This window comes from Herpailurus yagouaroundi, unplaced genomic scaffold (genome assembly GCF_014898765.1).
Source record: "Herpailurus yagouaroundi ecotype Mexico unplaced genomic scaffold, PumYag 140, whole genome shotgun sequence".
In the NCBI taxonomy this organism is placed as follows: domain Eukaryota; kingdom Metazoa; phylum Chordata; class Mammalia; order Carnivora; family Felidae; genus Herpailurus; species Herpailurus yagouaroundi.
In genome coordinates this window covers 70,237,377-70,251,054 of record NW_024412395.1, presented here as the reverse complement: position 1 = coordinate 70,251,054, position 13,678 = coordinate 70,237,377, and the positions used below count along the sequence as shown (strand labels likewise).

The 13,678-nt window shown below is 39.6% G+C and overlaps 1 long non-coding RNA gene across 2 annotated transcripts in view; it reads left to right on the top strand.

Moving 5' to 3' along the window:
* Nucleotides 1–13,678, top strand: part of LOC121030834 (uncharacterized) — a 58,000-nt gene that overhangs the window by 18,487 nt on the left and 25,835 nt on the right. For both annotated transcript variants that reach the window (XR_005790436.1, XR_005790435.1), the window contains exon 2: nucleotides 3,975–4,069. This is a non-coding gene — a long non-coding RNA (uncharacterized LOC121030834). The remainder of the gene's footprint in view (nucleotides 1–3,974; nucleotides 4,070–13,678) is intronic.

Here is a 13,678-nt window from a genome sequence, read left to right as displayed (position 1 = left end):
CCAAAAAAAACCCAGAAAACCCTGAGGTCCATTTTTCAATATCTAGTCCAGTTTTTTTTTAAGGAAGTGTTAGCCATGTGATTCTTATTAACATCAAAAATACTCATATTGTGACTTCACTCATTTGAGGACTTTAAGATACAAAACAGATGAACATAAGGGAAGGGAAGCAAAAATAATATATAAAAACAGGGAGGGGACAAAACATAAGAGACTCTTAAATATGGAGAACAAACAGAGGGTTATTGGAGGGATTGTGGGAGGGGGAATGGGCTAAATGGGTAAGGGGCACTAAGGAATCTAATCCTGAAATCATTGTTGTACCATATGCTAACTAATTTGGATGTAAATATTAAAAAATAAAAAAAAAAAAAAGAACTACCTTCAACCCAGCAATTGCACTACTAGGTATTTAACCAAGGGTACAGGTGTGCTGTTTTGAAGGGGCACATGCACCTGATGTTTATAGCAGTGGTATCGACAATAGCCAAAGTATGGAAAGAGCCCAGATGTCCATTGATGGATGAATGGATAAAGAAGATGTGGTATGTATACACAATGGAGTATTACTCAGCAATCAAAAAGAATGAAATCTTGCCATTTGCAACTATGTGGATGAAACTATGCTAAGCGAAATTAGAGAAAGACAAACATACAACATCACTCATATGAGGAATTTAAGATACAAAGCCGATGAACATAAGGGAAGGGAAGCAAAAATAATATAAAAACAGGGAGGGAGACAAAACATAAGAGACTCTTAATTATAGAGAACAAACAGGGTTGCTTGAGGGGTTTGGGAGGGGAGTTGGGCTAAATGGGTAAGGGGCATTAAGGAATCTACTTCTGAAATCATTGTTGCACTATATGCTAACTAACTTGGATGTAAATTTAAAAAAGAAAGTAAAAAAAAAAGAAAAGAAAAGAAAGGAAAACAAAAAAAAAAAACCCCACAAAAAAACAGTCATATTGTGTGATAGTGACCATCTGTTTAGGATATGACTGACACATTTGGAATATCCAGAGTAATGGGAATTCAAAGCCATCATTGGTTAGAAAGGTTATCAGTCCAAGGAGATACCACTTTGGTCAGATGTACAAGAGGCATTATTAGATGCACCCACCTCCTGGATTTCATGCCTACTTGTACTCTAGACCTCATGCGATAACTCTGTGTCCTTTGGCTATCTGACCTGCAGTTGTATTGCACTGGTTAGCACAGCACTTGCCACCCACAAGGGTGTTGTGACAATTGTCGAAGTAAACGCTATAAAGCATTCTGAGCACTTGAAAAGAAGGGTGCTGCATAACTACCTAAAATCATTATACACCCACAAGTACAGCTCTTTTTTAATATACTCTTAATATGATAATATAAAAGGGCATTCCTCAGGGTACATTTGAATGTGTGTTTCATTCCATTTGTTATTCATTCTAACTTTTAAATTGATTGTTATTTTCAGATATTAACCTGGCACTAAAAGGAACCTATCATTAATTTAATAATTCTATATCACCATATTTGGAAAAGAAACATTTCGGTCTCTAGAGCCCCCCTGTCAATCTGTGACTAAAATGAATTTGGTCAGGGGCTCTTGGGTGGCTCAGTCAGTTGAGTATCTGACCCTTGATTTGGGCTCAGGTCATGATCCCAGGGTCATCAGATTGAGTTCCATATTGGGCTCCACACTGAGCATGGAGCTTTCTTGGGATTCTCTCTCTCCTTCTCTCTCTGCCCCTCCCCCACTCATGCTCTCTCACTCTTTAAAAAATAAATGAATGAATGAATGAATTTGGTCATACTTTTCTCCCTAAGTCTGGATTACTTGGCCATGGACTCAGATATGTTACAAACACATGTCTGAGAATACATTTGGCTGGATGACTTGGATTGAAGCCTCAAAATGTAAAAAGAAAAGAAAAGGAAAAAAAGAAGGAAGGAAGGCAGGCACAACTAAACACAAGCTAACAAATGCAAATACTTGACAGCATTGAAGTTGTTAGGGCTGATGGTGACCTAAATAGACCATCACAGATTACTTTATGTACGGCTCACTTTTTCTTCCTTCCTTCCTTCCTTTCCTCCCTCCTTCTTTTTCTTTCTTTCTTTTTTTCTTTCTTTTTTTCTTTCACAACAGGTTTAATGAGATGTAATTCACATGCCAAAAAATCTACCCTTTCAAGTGTGCAATTCAGTGTTTTTGGTGTATTCACAAAGTTGCCCCATGATCAGCACAGATTCCACAACATTTTCATCACCCCAAAAAGAAACCCTGAATCCATTAGCAATTACTCCCCAATCCCCTCCCCCAAACCCTGGCAACTACCAATCTACTTTCTGTGTGTCTCTGTGGATTCTGGACATTTTATAAAAAAGAAATCATACAATATGTGGCCTTTAGTTTCTGCCTTCTTTCATTCAGAATGATGTTTCAAGTTTCATCCATGTTTATTCCTTTTTATGGCCAAATAATATTTCATCGTATGAATACTGCATTTTGTTTACTTATTCATCAGCTGATGGACATTTGAGTTGTTGCCACTTTTTACCTGCTATGAATAATGCTGTTACGAATCTTAGTGTACAAGTTTTTGTGTGGACATATGTTTTCAGTTCTCTTGGACGTATACCTAGAACTAGAATTGCTAGGTCAATGGTAGCTCTGTATTTAACTTTTTGAGGAACAGAAACTGTCTTTCAAATTGACTGTGTCATCTTACATTCCCACCAACAAAGGATAAAGGTTCAAATTTCTCCTTATACTTGCCAACACTTGTTATCGTCCAATTTGTTTATGATGGCCATCCTAGTAGGTGTGAAGCAGTATCTCATTATGGTTTTGATTTGCATTTCCCTAATGACTAATGACGTTGAGCATTTCTTCCATGTGATTGTTGCTCATTTGTATATCTACTTTGAAGGAATATCTATTCCAATCTGTTGCCTATTTTTAATTGGGTTATTTCCCTTTTTATTGTTGAATTTTAAGAATTCTTTATATATTCTGGTACAAGTCCCTTATCAGATGTTTGATTTTCAAGTATTTTGTGCCATTCTATGGGTTGTCTTTTTATTTTCTTAAAGTGCAGCACAAAAGTTTTTAATTTTGATGATGTCCAATTTATCTTCTCTTGTTGTTGCTTGTGCTTTTGGTGTCATATCTGAGAAACCTAAGTCAAGGTCACAAAAATTTATTCCTATGTTTTCTTCTAAGACTTTTGTAATTCTTTTGATTCATTTTGAGGTATCATTCTAAACGGTGAAAGGTCAACATCCAACTTCATTCTTTTGCATGTAGATACCTAGTTGTCCCCTTGAATTGTCTGGCTGGCTTCCTTGTAGAAAATCAATGGTCATATATATGAGGGTTTATTTCTGGACTTTCAATTCTACTTCATTGATCTATATGTTTACCTGTATGCCACTACTACATTGTCTCGTTTGCTGAAGCTTTGTAGTAAATTTTGAAATAGGGAAGTGTCAGGCAATTTCTGCAAAAAGAGCCAGCCAGAATTCTAATATGTATTATATTGAATATGCAGACCAATTTGCAGAGTATCACCATTTTAACAATATTAAGTCTTCCAATGTATGAACCTGAGTGTCTTCCCATTTAGTTAGGCCTTTATTTCTTTCAGTATTGTTTTAGAGTTTTCAGTGTACAAATGTTACACTTATTTTGTTAAACTTATTCCTATTTTATTCTTTTAGATGCTACTTTAAGTGAAATTGTTTTCTTAGTTTCACATTGTTAATTGCTAGTATGCTGAAATATATTGAGATTTGTATATTGATCTTGTATCCTGCAACTTTTAATATTGTTTATTAGTTCTAATATTGTTTTTAATAGAGTCCTTAGGATTTTCTATATACATGATCATGTCATCTACAAATAGAGGTAGTTTTACTTTTTTCTTTCCAATATTATGACTTCTGTTTTTTTTTTTTTCCCCTGCCTAATTGCCTTGTCTAGGTTCTCCAGCACAGTGTTGAACAGAAGTAGCAAGAGTGGATATCCTTTTCTTTGTCCTAATCCGAGGGCGAAAGTATCCAGTCTTTCACCATCATGTATGTATCGGAGTTTTTTGTAGATGACCTTTATCGGGTTCATGAAGTTCCCAGTATAGCTCTCTTTAAATTCCATTGATGGGCACGGCTGAATTGCTAACACTAATGAGATCTACAAGTTCTTTTGGGACTTCTTGTCCTTTTCAATATTGTAATAAGATGTGGAAACAATGCCCACTACAGGTTACATATTTTCTCTGGAAAAGGCTGAGTATTGCAAAAGGAAATTTTCTGTGTCTCTCTTTTCCTGTCTTCCAAGCATTCTTTTTTATCTCCCACCACCTGAGAGCAAACAACTGGTTGTGGTAAGTAACTACAATAGCTTCTTTCCATACTCTTCTGATGCTTGTAAGGATACAGTACCTTTGTGCACAAATTTTAATAGCACATATGCCACAGATGTTTATAAAATAAGCTGCAGGAAGTCAGTAAAGGTGTCAACTTCGGAAAACCTTCTCAAAAACCTTCTGAGAAGAAAAGATGCTATCATATCCGACTAAGAGTTTAGTTCTCAGGGGATCTGGCAAATCAACACTTGCTCTGCATCCTGGGAAAATAAGCACTGATTTGATGATGATAGTGATGCCAGGTGCCAGGTAGTACCTTTAAGAAGCTGAGGCCCAAGAGCCAATGCAGGACTGGCCACCCAGGCAAAAGCAGTCCCAACCAGGGAAGATACAGAATGACAGAATTAATTGAATGGCTTTGGTTCTATTTTCTAACTTTTAATCTCTGTTTTCCAACTGCCTATTGCCTAATAGCTTGCCCTTTTTCCCAATGGCCATTATTCATCTCTCACTGTCAGCTTTTAGTACTATGCTCTTAGTTCTATGCCATGCCTAGGGAACAGTAAGTATTGCCCTTGGCTGTCTCCTGAACCTCTCCCTTAGATTGTAGAAACCTGTCTTTTGTTTCTGGAACTGACCCTGCACACACCCCAGGTTTGATTCTGCTTAGCCATGCATTATTTGTGTATGACAATTACGATCTGAAAAGCAAACCATTAAAAACAATTTTTTTAAGTCCACCTCTTGTGCTTTAAGAGCCAAGCAACAAATGGGTTACTATTAGTCTTAATAGCAAAACCAGTCCTGCTCTTTGAATTGAGAATCAGCTTTGCTACATCTGATAGAAGAGAGATTATTCTTTGCTAACTTTCATTCTACCAACTCCCAACATTTTAGACATTGTGGGGATAATAAGAACTTCAAAAGAATAAAGAATCTTCTATTTTCAGATAACACTATAACCCAGTCATAGATTAAGTTAGAAGTTAATAATTGGGAAGGGGGGGGTTGGGTGGCTTAGTCGGTTAGGCTTCTGACTCTTGATTTCAGCTCAGGTCATGATCTCCTGCTTCATGGGATTGAGACCCACATTGGACTCTGCCTGACAGTACAGAGCCTGCTTGGGATTCTCTCTCTCCTTCTCTCTCAGCTCCTCCCCATTCATGCTCACTTTCTCTCTTGCCCTCTCTCTCTCTCTCTCTCAAAGTAATAAATAAACTTAAAAAAAAAAAAAAGAAGTTAGTAATTGAGAATTATCTCCTTTGTTGAAGATGACATCATTTATTCCTATCTAATAACTTCTGCTTGGTGGAAGGGACGAAAGGAATGATGGTGGGAGAAGGAATTAAGATACATAAAATCTCACAGCAGTACTATACCTTTGAAGGGTCTCAATGGGGGAAGATTGGGTGTTTCTCACGAAGTGCTAATGATCCCTAAGAGATATACTTGTAGTGCTCCATCCTGGCCTGGAGAGTCTAAGAACTACTTGCTAGAAACTGATGATAAGGACAAAGGAACTGCCTGGAACACTTGGGAAAAGGTGAAGAACTGATAGACAAAAGGAGAGAAGACTAAAAAGAGATTTGTAGTTTGGCCACACTAAGCCAACAGTGGGGCAAAGCCACGGAAAGGCAGGATGATAGTGCTTAAGCCTTGATGAGTTATGCTGATAAAGTTGTTAGCAGAGTGGAGAACCTGCTCAGATCTTGGGCTTCTGACCTAGTTCTATGATCTTGAGCTTGCAACCTATGATGAGATAGCGTATCCTTGGAGGCTTCTCATGTGACCTTCCTAAGAATCCCAGGAGAGGGATTTTCCGTTTAGCTACTTGATACTAAAATTTAAATCCTGATTTTTGGGCAGTTTAAAAAAAGGACAATAGCTAATGTCATTGTAAAAGCCTGAAAAATGGAAACGAGGAAATGATCACAAAACTCTAAAAACCATTTCCAAGATTGAATCATAAAAATGTAGGCTAAAAACTTAATAGCGATAATCATGGTGATGAGGATTCAGAAAACTAATGCAAGTGAAGAAATCCTTCAATTCCCCCATGGCTGTCCTAAGAGAAATGAGGCTCTAGTATGAAGGAAATATCAAAACTTGTTTTTAAAGAGTGTATAATCTCGTTATTTTCCAGAGAATTTGCATTTGGAGGTCTATTCAGAGTAAATTTCCTCAGAGAAATGTTATTTTTTCTTAGTCTGAAGATATAGACTGCAGTAGAAATAGGGTCAGAGAAAGTATTGGAAATGACACTCAAAAATGAAACAGGTCAAATGGAAATTCTGTGCAGGTGAAATGTTTTCAATCAGTATATATATTACTTACCTCTCTTATAGGGATAATTTAGTTTGGGGCGAGAGTGGGGGTGGGATGAGAGTGGGGGGAAATTCTGGTATCTTGGAGCCATACAACTAGGAAAGGAAGAGAAGAATATAAAATCTACATTTTTTTTCTCCATCTAGATTGCCCTAAACCATTTCCAAATATATAATACTTTTTCAAGAATACTTCTTAGAAAAAAAGATTACTGAACTTCCAAATGAAGCCTGACTTTAGATGACATAAAGGCCTTGGGTAGTGGACTTTCATTAAAACCAAAGAGGAGTAGGTTACCTAAGGGCTAGGAATTGAAATGTTCATAAATCCAATTATTCAAATATTCTAAAACTTATTTTTAGGGAAAAGTCACAAAACATAGTTACACTACACAGATAAGATGACCAAGGGGAAATTTGTATGAGAAGCAAATCTTAGAGTTTAGGATTAGGAACTCAGTACAATAGGTTCTGTATCTGTGAGAGCCAAGGAGCCATGGGAAGGATCCAAAAGTACCCTTTTCTTCAATCTAAAAGAGGATGCACTGTAGTGAACATTCCCTCTGGTGTTTTGGGTTTGTGAGCAGATCTCCATGCTATGTGAACCACAATTTATGAAGCCCCATATTTGTATGTAAGAGTTTACAGTTCTAGTCAAATACAACTAGAAATAAAGTATTAACACATTTAAGTTTGAACACATTTTATTATATACTGAATTATTGTGCTGGATAGCGATTAGACATAAATATTAACTTTGCATTTTTTTTCTCATTTTGCCATTTTTTCAACATCTAAAACTAAGGTGAATGTTTATTATGTCCCTAACGTCAAGTACTATTTAACTGTCATCGTTTTTCTTCTTAATGTTCTCATCATGTACTTGCTTATTTGATTCAATATCCCCTCCCTCAGTACCTCAGCTCCTGGTATGGGATACTCTGTGCATAAGTACTTTATCCCAACATTTCTCTGCTGTTCTCTCATGCCGTCCACCCATACTCCAGGATTTAAGCAACCACATTCTGCTCCCGTTCCTGCTCATCATGTCTTGAGCAATAAAAGGCTTGAGGTGGAAGAATGCTGGGCCATGACCAACAGGAGGGCAACAGTAATGTTACTGTGTTGTAGGTGGGGAAGAGAGAGACCAGGGATTGAAAAATGAAGAGTGAAGAAGAGAAGGGAGAGAGTGGGCCAGCAATAGGCTGGGGATTCCTGATGACCTTAGATACTTCCCTAAATTATAGTAAAGTTCCAGTGGGCCAGGAGCATCAAAGCAAGCAAGAGGAGACCTCTTTGGGACTGTAGTGGATGGTGATATGTCACCCAGCTCCCCTTCACCAGGAGGGGACCAGAACAAGCACCAGGAGACTAAAGCAAGCAAGAGGAGACTTCTTTGGGAATGTAGTGGACGATATGATATGTCACCCAGATTTCCTTCCAATAATGAAGACCAGATGCAGGGAGAGCACGTGGCCAACAGTTTTCAGCTGTCAGCCTTCTTTGGCATTGCCTGGCCTGAAAAGAGCTGCTTTACTCTTGGTCATAGCCCCTTCTGGTAGTACCCCCTATCCAATGACGGGTCAAATATAAAGGCTGTCCCTTTCACCCAAATGAAGGACATCTCTGAAGGTTCTTCTCAGCTTCAGAATTCATTGTGATGATCAGTTGAGTCTTTCCTTAAGCCTTCATCACAGCCCAATTTCTCCTGCTGCCCATGCTCCTTTCCCTTCCCTTCCACAGGTGGTGATACCAGGAGCACTGCCTAAAATACCGTATATACCAGCCTCCATCTCAGTCTTCTCTATGGGGAGCCCAACCTGTGGTACTTTGTGCACACATTTGCAAAACACAGGGGTGATGACATTAAAAGTACAGGCAGCAAAAGAAAAAAATAGATGAAATGAACTTCATCAAAATTAAATACTTTTGTGCATCAAAGGATACTATCGACAGAGTGAAAAGACAATGAAATGGAAGTCAGCTATGCTCACCACTATACCACTAATGCACACGACAACTAGTGAAATGGGAGAAAATATTTGCAAATCACATATCTGACGAAGGATTAATAACCATAATATATCAAGAACTTATACAAAAAACCGACAACCCAATTTTATTTTATTTATTTTTTTTTCAACGTTTATTTATTTTTGGGACAGAGAGAAACAGAGCATGAATGGGCGAGGGGCAGAGAGAGAGGGAGACACAGAATCGGAAACAGGCTCCAGGCTCTGAGCCATCAGCCCAGAGCCCGACGCGGGGCTCGAACTCACGGACCGTGAGATCGTGACCTGGTTGAAGTCGGACGCTTAACCGACTGCACCACCCAGGCGCCCCCCCCCAATTTTATTTTATTTTATTTTATTTTTCAACATTTATTTATTTTTGGGACAGAGAGAGACAGAGCATGAACGGGGGAGGGGCAGAGAGAGAGGGAGACACAGAATCGGAAACGGGCTCCAGGCTCTGGGCCATCAGCCCAGAGCCTGACGCGGGGCTCGAACTCACGGACCGCGAGATCGTGACCTGGCTGAAGTCGGACGCTTAACCGACTGCGCCACCCAGGCGCCCCTGGACAACCCAATTTTAAAAATGGAAAAATTACTTAGACATTTTTCCAGAGAAGAAATACAGGTGGCTAATAAGTACATAAAAAATGTTCATCATCACTGATCATTAGAGAATGCAAATCAAAACCACAATGAGATACTGTTTCACACCCATTGGGATAGCTATTATAAACACACACACACACAAACACAAACACACATACACACACACACACACACTAGACAGAAAATAACAAGTATTAGTAAAGAAGTGGAATAATTGGGGGGGGTGCCTGAGTGGCTCAGTCAGTTAAACATTTGACTTCGGCTCAGGTCATGATCTCACAGTTCCTGGGTTCAAGCCCCATGTTGGGCTTTGTGCTGACAGTGTAGAGTCTGCTTCATATTCTCTGTTTCCCTCTCTCTGCTCCTCCCCTGCTCGCATTTGCTCTCTGTCTCAAAATTAAATAGACATTAAAACAAAACAAAACAAAACAAAAAACTTGTGCACTGCTGGCAGGAATGGAAAATAGTGCAGCTGCTGTAGAAAACAGTATTAAAGTTCCTCAAAAAAATTAAAATAGAATTACCATATAACCTAGGAATTCCACTTCTGGAATTGAAAACAGGGACTCAAATCAATATTAGTACACCCATTTATACAACCTTATATGGGTGTAAGTTTCTGCTGGTGGATGAATGGATCAGATGTGGTATGTACATGCAGTGGAATATTATTCAACCTTAAAAAGAAAGGAAATTATGACACAAGCTACCACATGGGTACATCTTGAGGATATTATGCTAAATGAAATAAGCTAGTCACAGAAGGACATGTACTATATGGTGCCACTTACATGAGGTACCTAGAGTAGTCAAATTTAGAGACAGAAAGTAGAATGGCTGAGGGAGGGAGGAATGGGGAATTAGTGTTTAGTGGGCACAGAGTTTCATTTTGGAATAATGAAAAATAATGAAAAGTGATGGTTGGACAACAATGTGAGTGTACTTAATGCCACTGAACTACATACTTGAAAATGGTGAAAATGATCCATTTCATGCTATGTATATTTTTCCACAATAAGAAATTAATTAATTTGAAAAACACAGCTCCCACTTCCCCCATTCTGAAGGTCAATGATTATCACATCGTTACCTTCATAGCTGAATTTGGATTGATATGATTTTGAGGACTAGATTATATAGCAGCTCTCAAATTCAGCTACATATTAGAATCATTTGGGGAACTTTAAAAAAAAAACGAAGCTTCAGTTCCACCCATAGTGGTTTATATGTAATTGTCTAGGGGCCTAGGCTTTGGTATTTTTAAAAGCTCCCAGGTATTCCAGTATGCAAACATAGCCGTGATTTCCCCCAGGCTAGAAGAACCCCAGCCCACATCTTTCCCACCTACTTGCTATTGCTCCTGAGGATTTGGCCACCCGCTTACCTTTTCTAGCCTCATCTTTCTGACTCCCCTGCCCCAGCCTACATGCACCCAAGCTACAGCTGAACCAAATGACTTGTCATTCGTCCTCTCCTGTCAAACCCTGTCTGACTTCTGTCCCCTTTGTTCATGTTTCCTCTAACAGGACTGCCCTCCTCTGACTGATTTCAGCCCTCTTGGAACCCTTCTTTGGGAAACTTGCCCTCAGCACACCTCACTATGTCACAAAGGTGGGAAATTCCACTCCCCAGTGCTAGGATCCAGTCTTTTTCCTGTGTTCTCAGGTGTGAAGCAAGACACCAGGGAAGCTTCAGTAGATACTAGTTGAACAAATAGGTTTCTTTAATAAGAGATCATGCATTCCATAGTTAAATAGCAATTTTTAAGGTAAATACATTGGAAAGAATTAGCATATTGGTATTAATAAGGCAGTCTTCTTTTAACATTAATTGGGCCATTTTTGTAATGTTTATTTATTTTTGAGAGAGAGAGAGAGAGAGAGACAGAGTGTGAGTGGGGGAGGGGCAGAAAAAGAGGGAGACAGAATCCCAAGCAGGCTCTGGGCTCTGAGCTGTCAGCACAGAGCCTGACATGGGGCTCGACCCCAAGAACTGTGAGATCATGACCTGAGCTGAAGTTGGATGCACAACCGGCAGAGCCACCCAGGTGCCCCTTAATCGGGCCATTATTATGTGCTTAGGATAGTGTTAATGCTTTACGTAGAGTTGTTTGTTTGTTTTTTTAAACTGAATCTCCATGGCAACTCTAGGAGGCAGGTATTTTCATATCTGTATTATAAATGAAGAAACAATTTCAGACAGGTTAAGAACTTGCCCACAATCCCAGCTAGTGTGCAGTAGAGCTGAGAGTTTCAGTTGTGATACAAGTGATGTTTCTAGATCCTTCCTGATTTGGGGAAAGGGACAGAGGAAATGTAGATGGTCACTGGGGATCTAAAAGGAGAGGGGCTGTTACTGATATGAAAAAGGGACTAAAACAGAAGAGGTCACACACATAAAAGACAAACTTTGAAAATCACCTATTTTGCTCAGGCCTCAGCTTAATCATAAGGAGGTATCTAACTCTCAGATATAAGCACTATGAGACCGTTCTTCCTCTGATGCACTCCAATTAAAACCAGCCCAGCGGTATTGATGGAGGATCTACCATGCACTAGAAACAATGCAAGATGCCTTGAGTTCCAAGCACAGACAATATGAGACCTTTGCCCCTATATAGAGTTCTGTCTCCGGTGGGGGCAAGATGCACTCTATCAACAGACACTCCAAGAACAGTGGTGTATGTTCTTATAATCACGGCATGTATCAACAGTGGTGGAAGGTGCAGAGGGACCGAGTTTTCCAGAGAAGTCAAGGAGGGTTTTATAGCACCACATGTGTATTTGTATGTATATGTGGGAGAAAGAATCTATAGGACTTAGTTGCCAATTTTTTAAAAAGAGAATGACAGAAAGGGGAAAATCAGGAGTCCCAGGTTTCTAGTGTAAGTAGCTGACTTGATTGAATTAAAGGCTAGGAACATAGGAACAGTGTTGCATTCAGTTTTGATCACGTGGAATGTGAAGTTCCCAAGAGACATTTAGGTGGAGGCAGAAATAATATAGGGGGCATGAGGATAGAATCCAAGATTTCAGGTTAGGGAAGCAGCACAATTAAATTGTCAATTTTTAAACAAATAAATGCCAGACTGCCAGACAACATTAAAAATCCATCTGGGAGTAGACACGGGCTTTATTGCTGAAGACACCCAAGCTTCCTGACTTGGTCACTTAATGTTATGAGCTTGAGGATGTCCCTAGCCTCCCTGAATCACACAGGTGAAATGGAAACAATGTTAGCCTGTCTTGCTGGGGTGTCGATGCCTTCTCCACATCTCTTCTGTAACACAACAACCTCTGCCCCCATTCTCGGCCCCAGCCAGGGAATTGCATTCCCTTAGCCACAGTTTGTTCACTGGGGCATGGACTAGAAGAAGATGGGTCAATTAAAGCCTTCACCAAGGAAGCTGGAGAGGGGCGATTTTAGATTTCTGATGATTTAGGGGCACTCTCTGGATTCCGCACTGCTTGTGGTGGTTAATACAGTCTTCCAGGACTGTTTTCAGATTAGCAATATTTGCAGACTCCTAGCAATGCACAGAGTTGGCACATGGTAATTTAAAAAAAAAATTTTTTTTAATGTTTATTCATTTTTGAGAGAGAGAGGGAGAGAGAGAGCATGAGCCAGGGAGGGGCAGAGAGAGAGAGAGAGAGAGAGAGAGAGAGAGAGGGAGAGAGAGACACACAGAATCTCCAGTAGGTTCCAGGCTTGGAGCTGTCAGCACAGAGCCTGAGGCAGGGCTCAAACTCACAAGCCATGAAATCAGATGCTTAACCAACTGAGCCACCCAGGCCCTTCCGGCATGTGGTAGTTTTTGTTAAAGCCCGTGGATGACAAGAATTGAGTTAAAGTTGGGGGAGGGGACTGGCCTGTGTTCAAAAGAAAGAAAGGAGATTATTTGCCTAAAGTGGTTGGGGTAGGGCAAAGTGGACTTATGATCCATAGAGAAATGGATCTCCAAGATCCATAGCTCTATTCAGGTCCTGGAAATAGATGTTTGGTATATGAAAAAGTGCATGACCATCTTTTTTATTGGACGCCTTCTAGTCACCCTCAATGGCTTAAAGTCATTGTACTGTAAGGGGTGCTCTTTAGGGTGGCCCTGTCTATGCCTCTTTCCCACGTACTCCCCAAGAAGGAAAGCAGAAATGGAAGAAAGGAGGCACCCACAGATGAGCAGAAGGACCATCCCCATCTGCTTATTCATACCTGGCTTTCCTTTTAGAGTGTAACACATTTTTTCATTTTATAATCAAGAAAAGTCAAATGAAATTCATTAATTCCAAATTATAATCAGTTGACTAACTTACAAGTAAAAATGATTAAAATGAGGTTCTTTCCTATTTTGATAAAAGGAAGGAATGGAAAGGGTAGGGG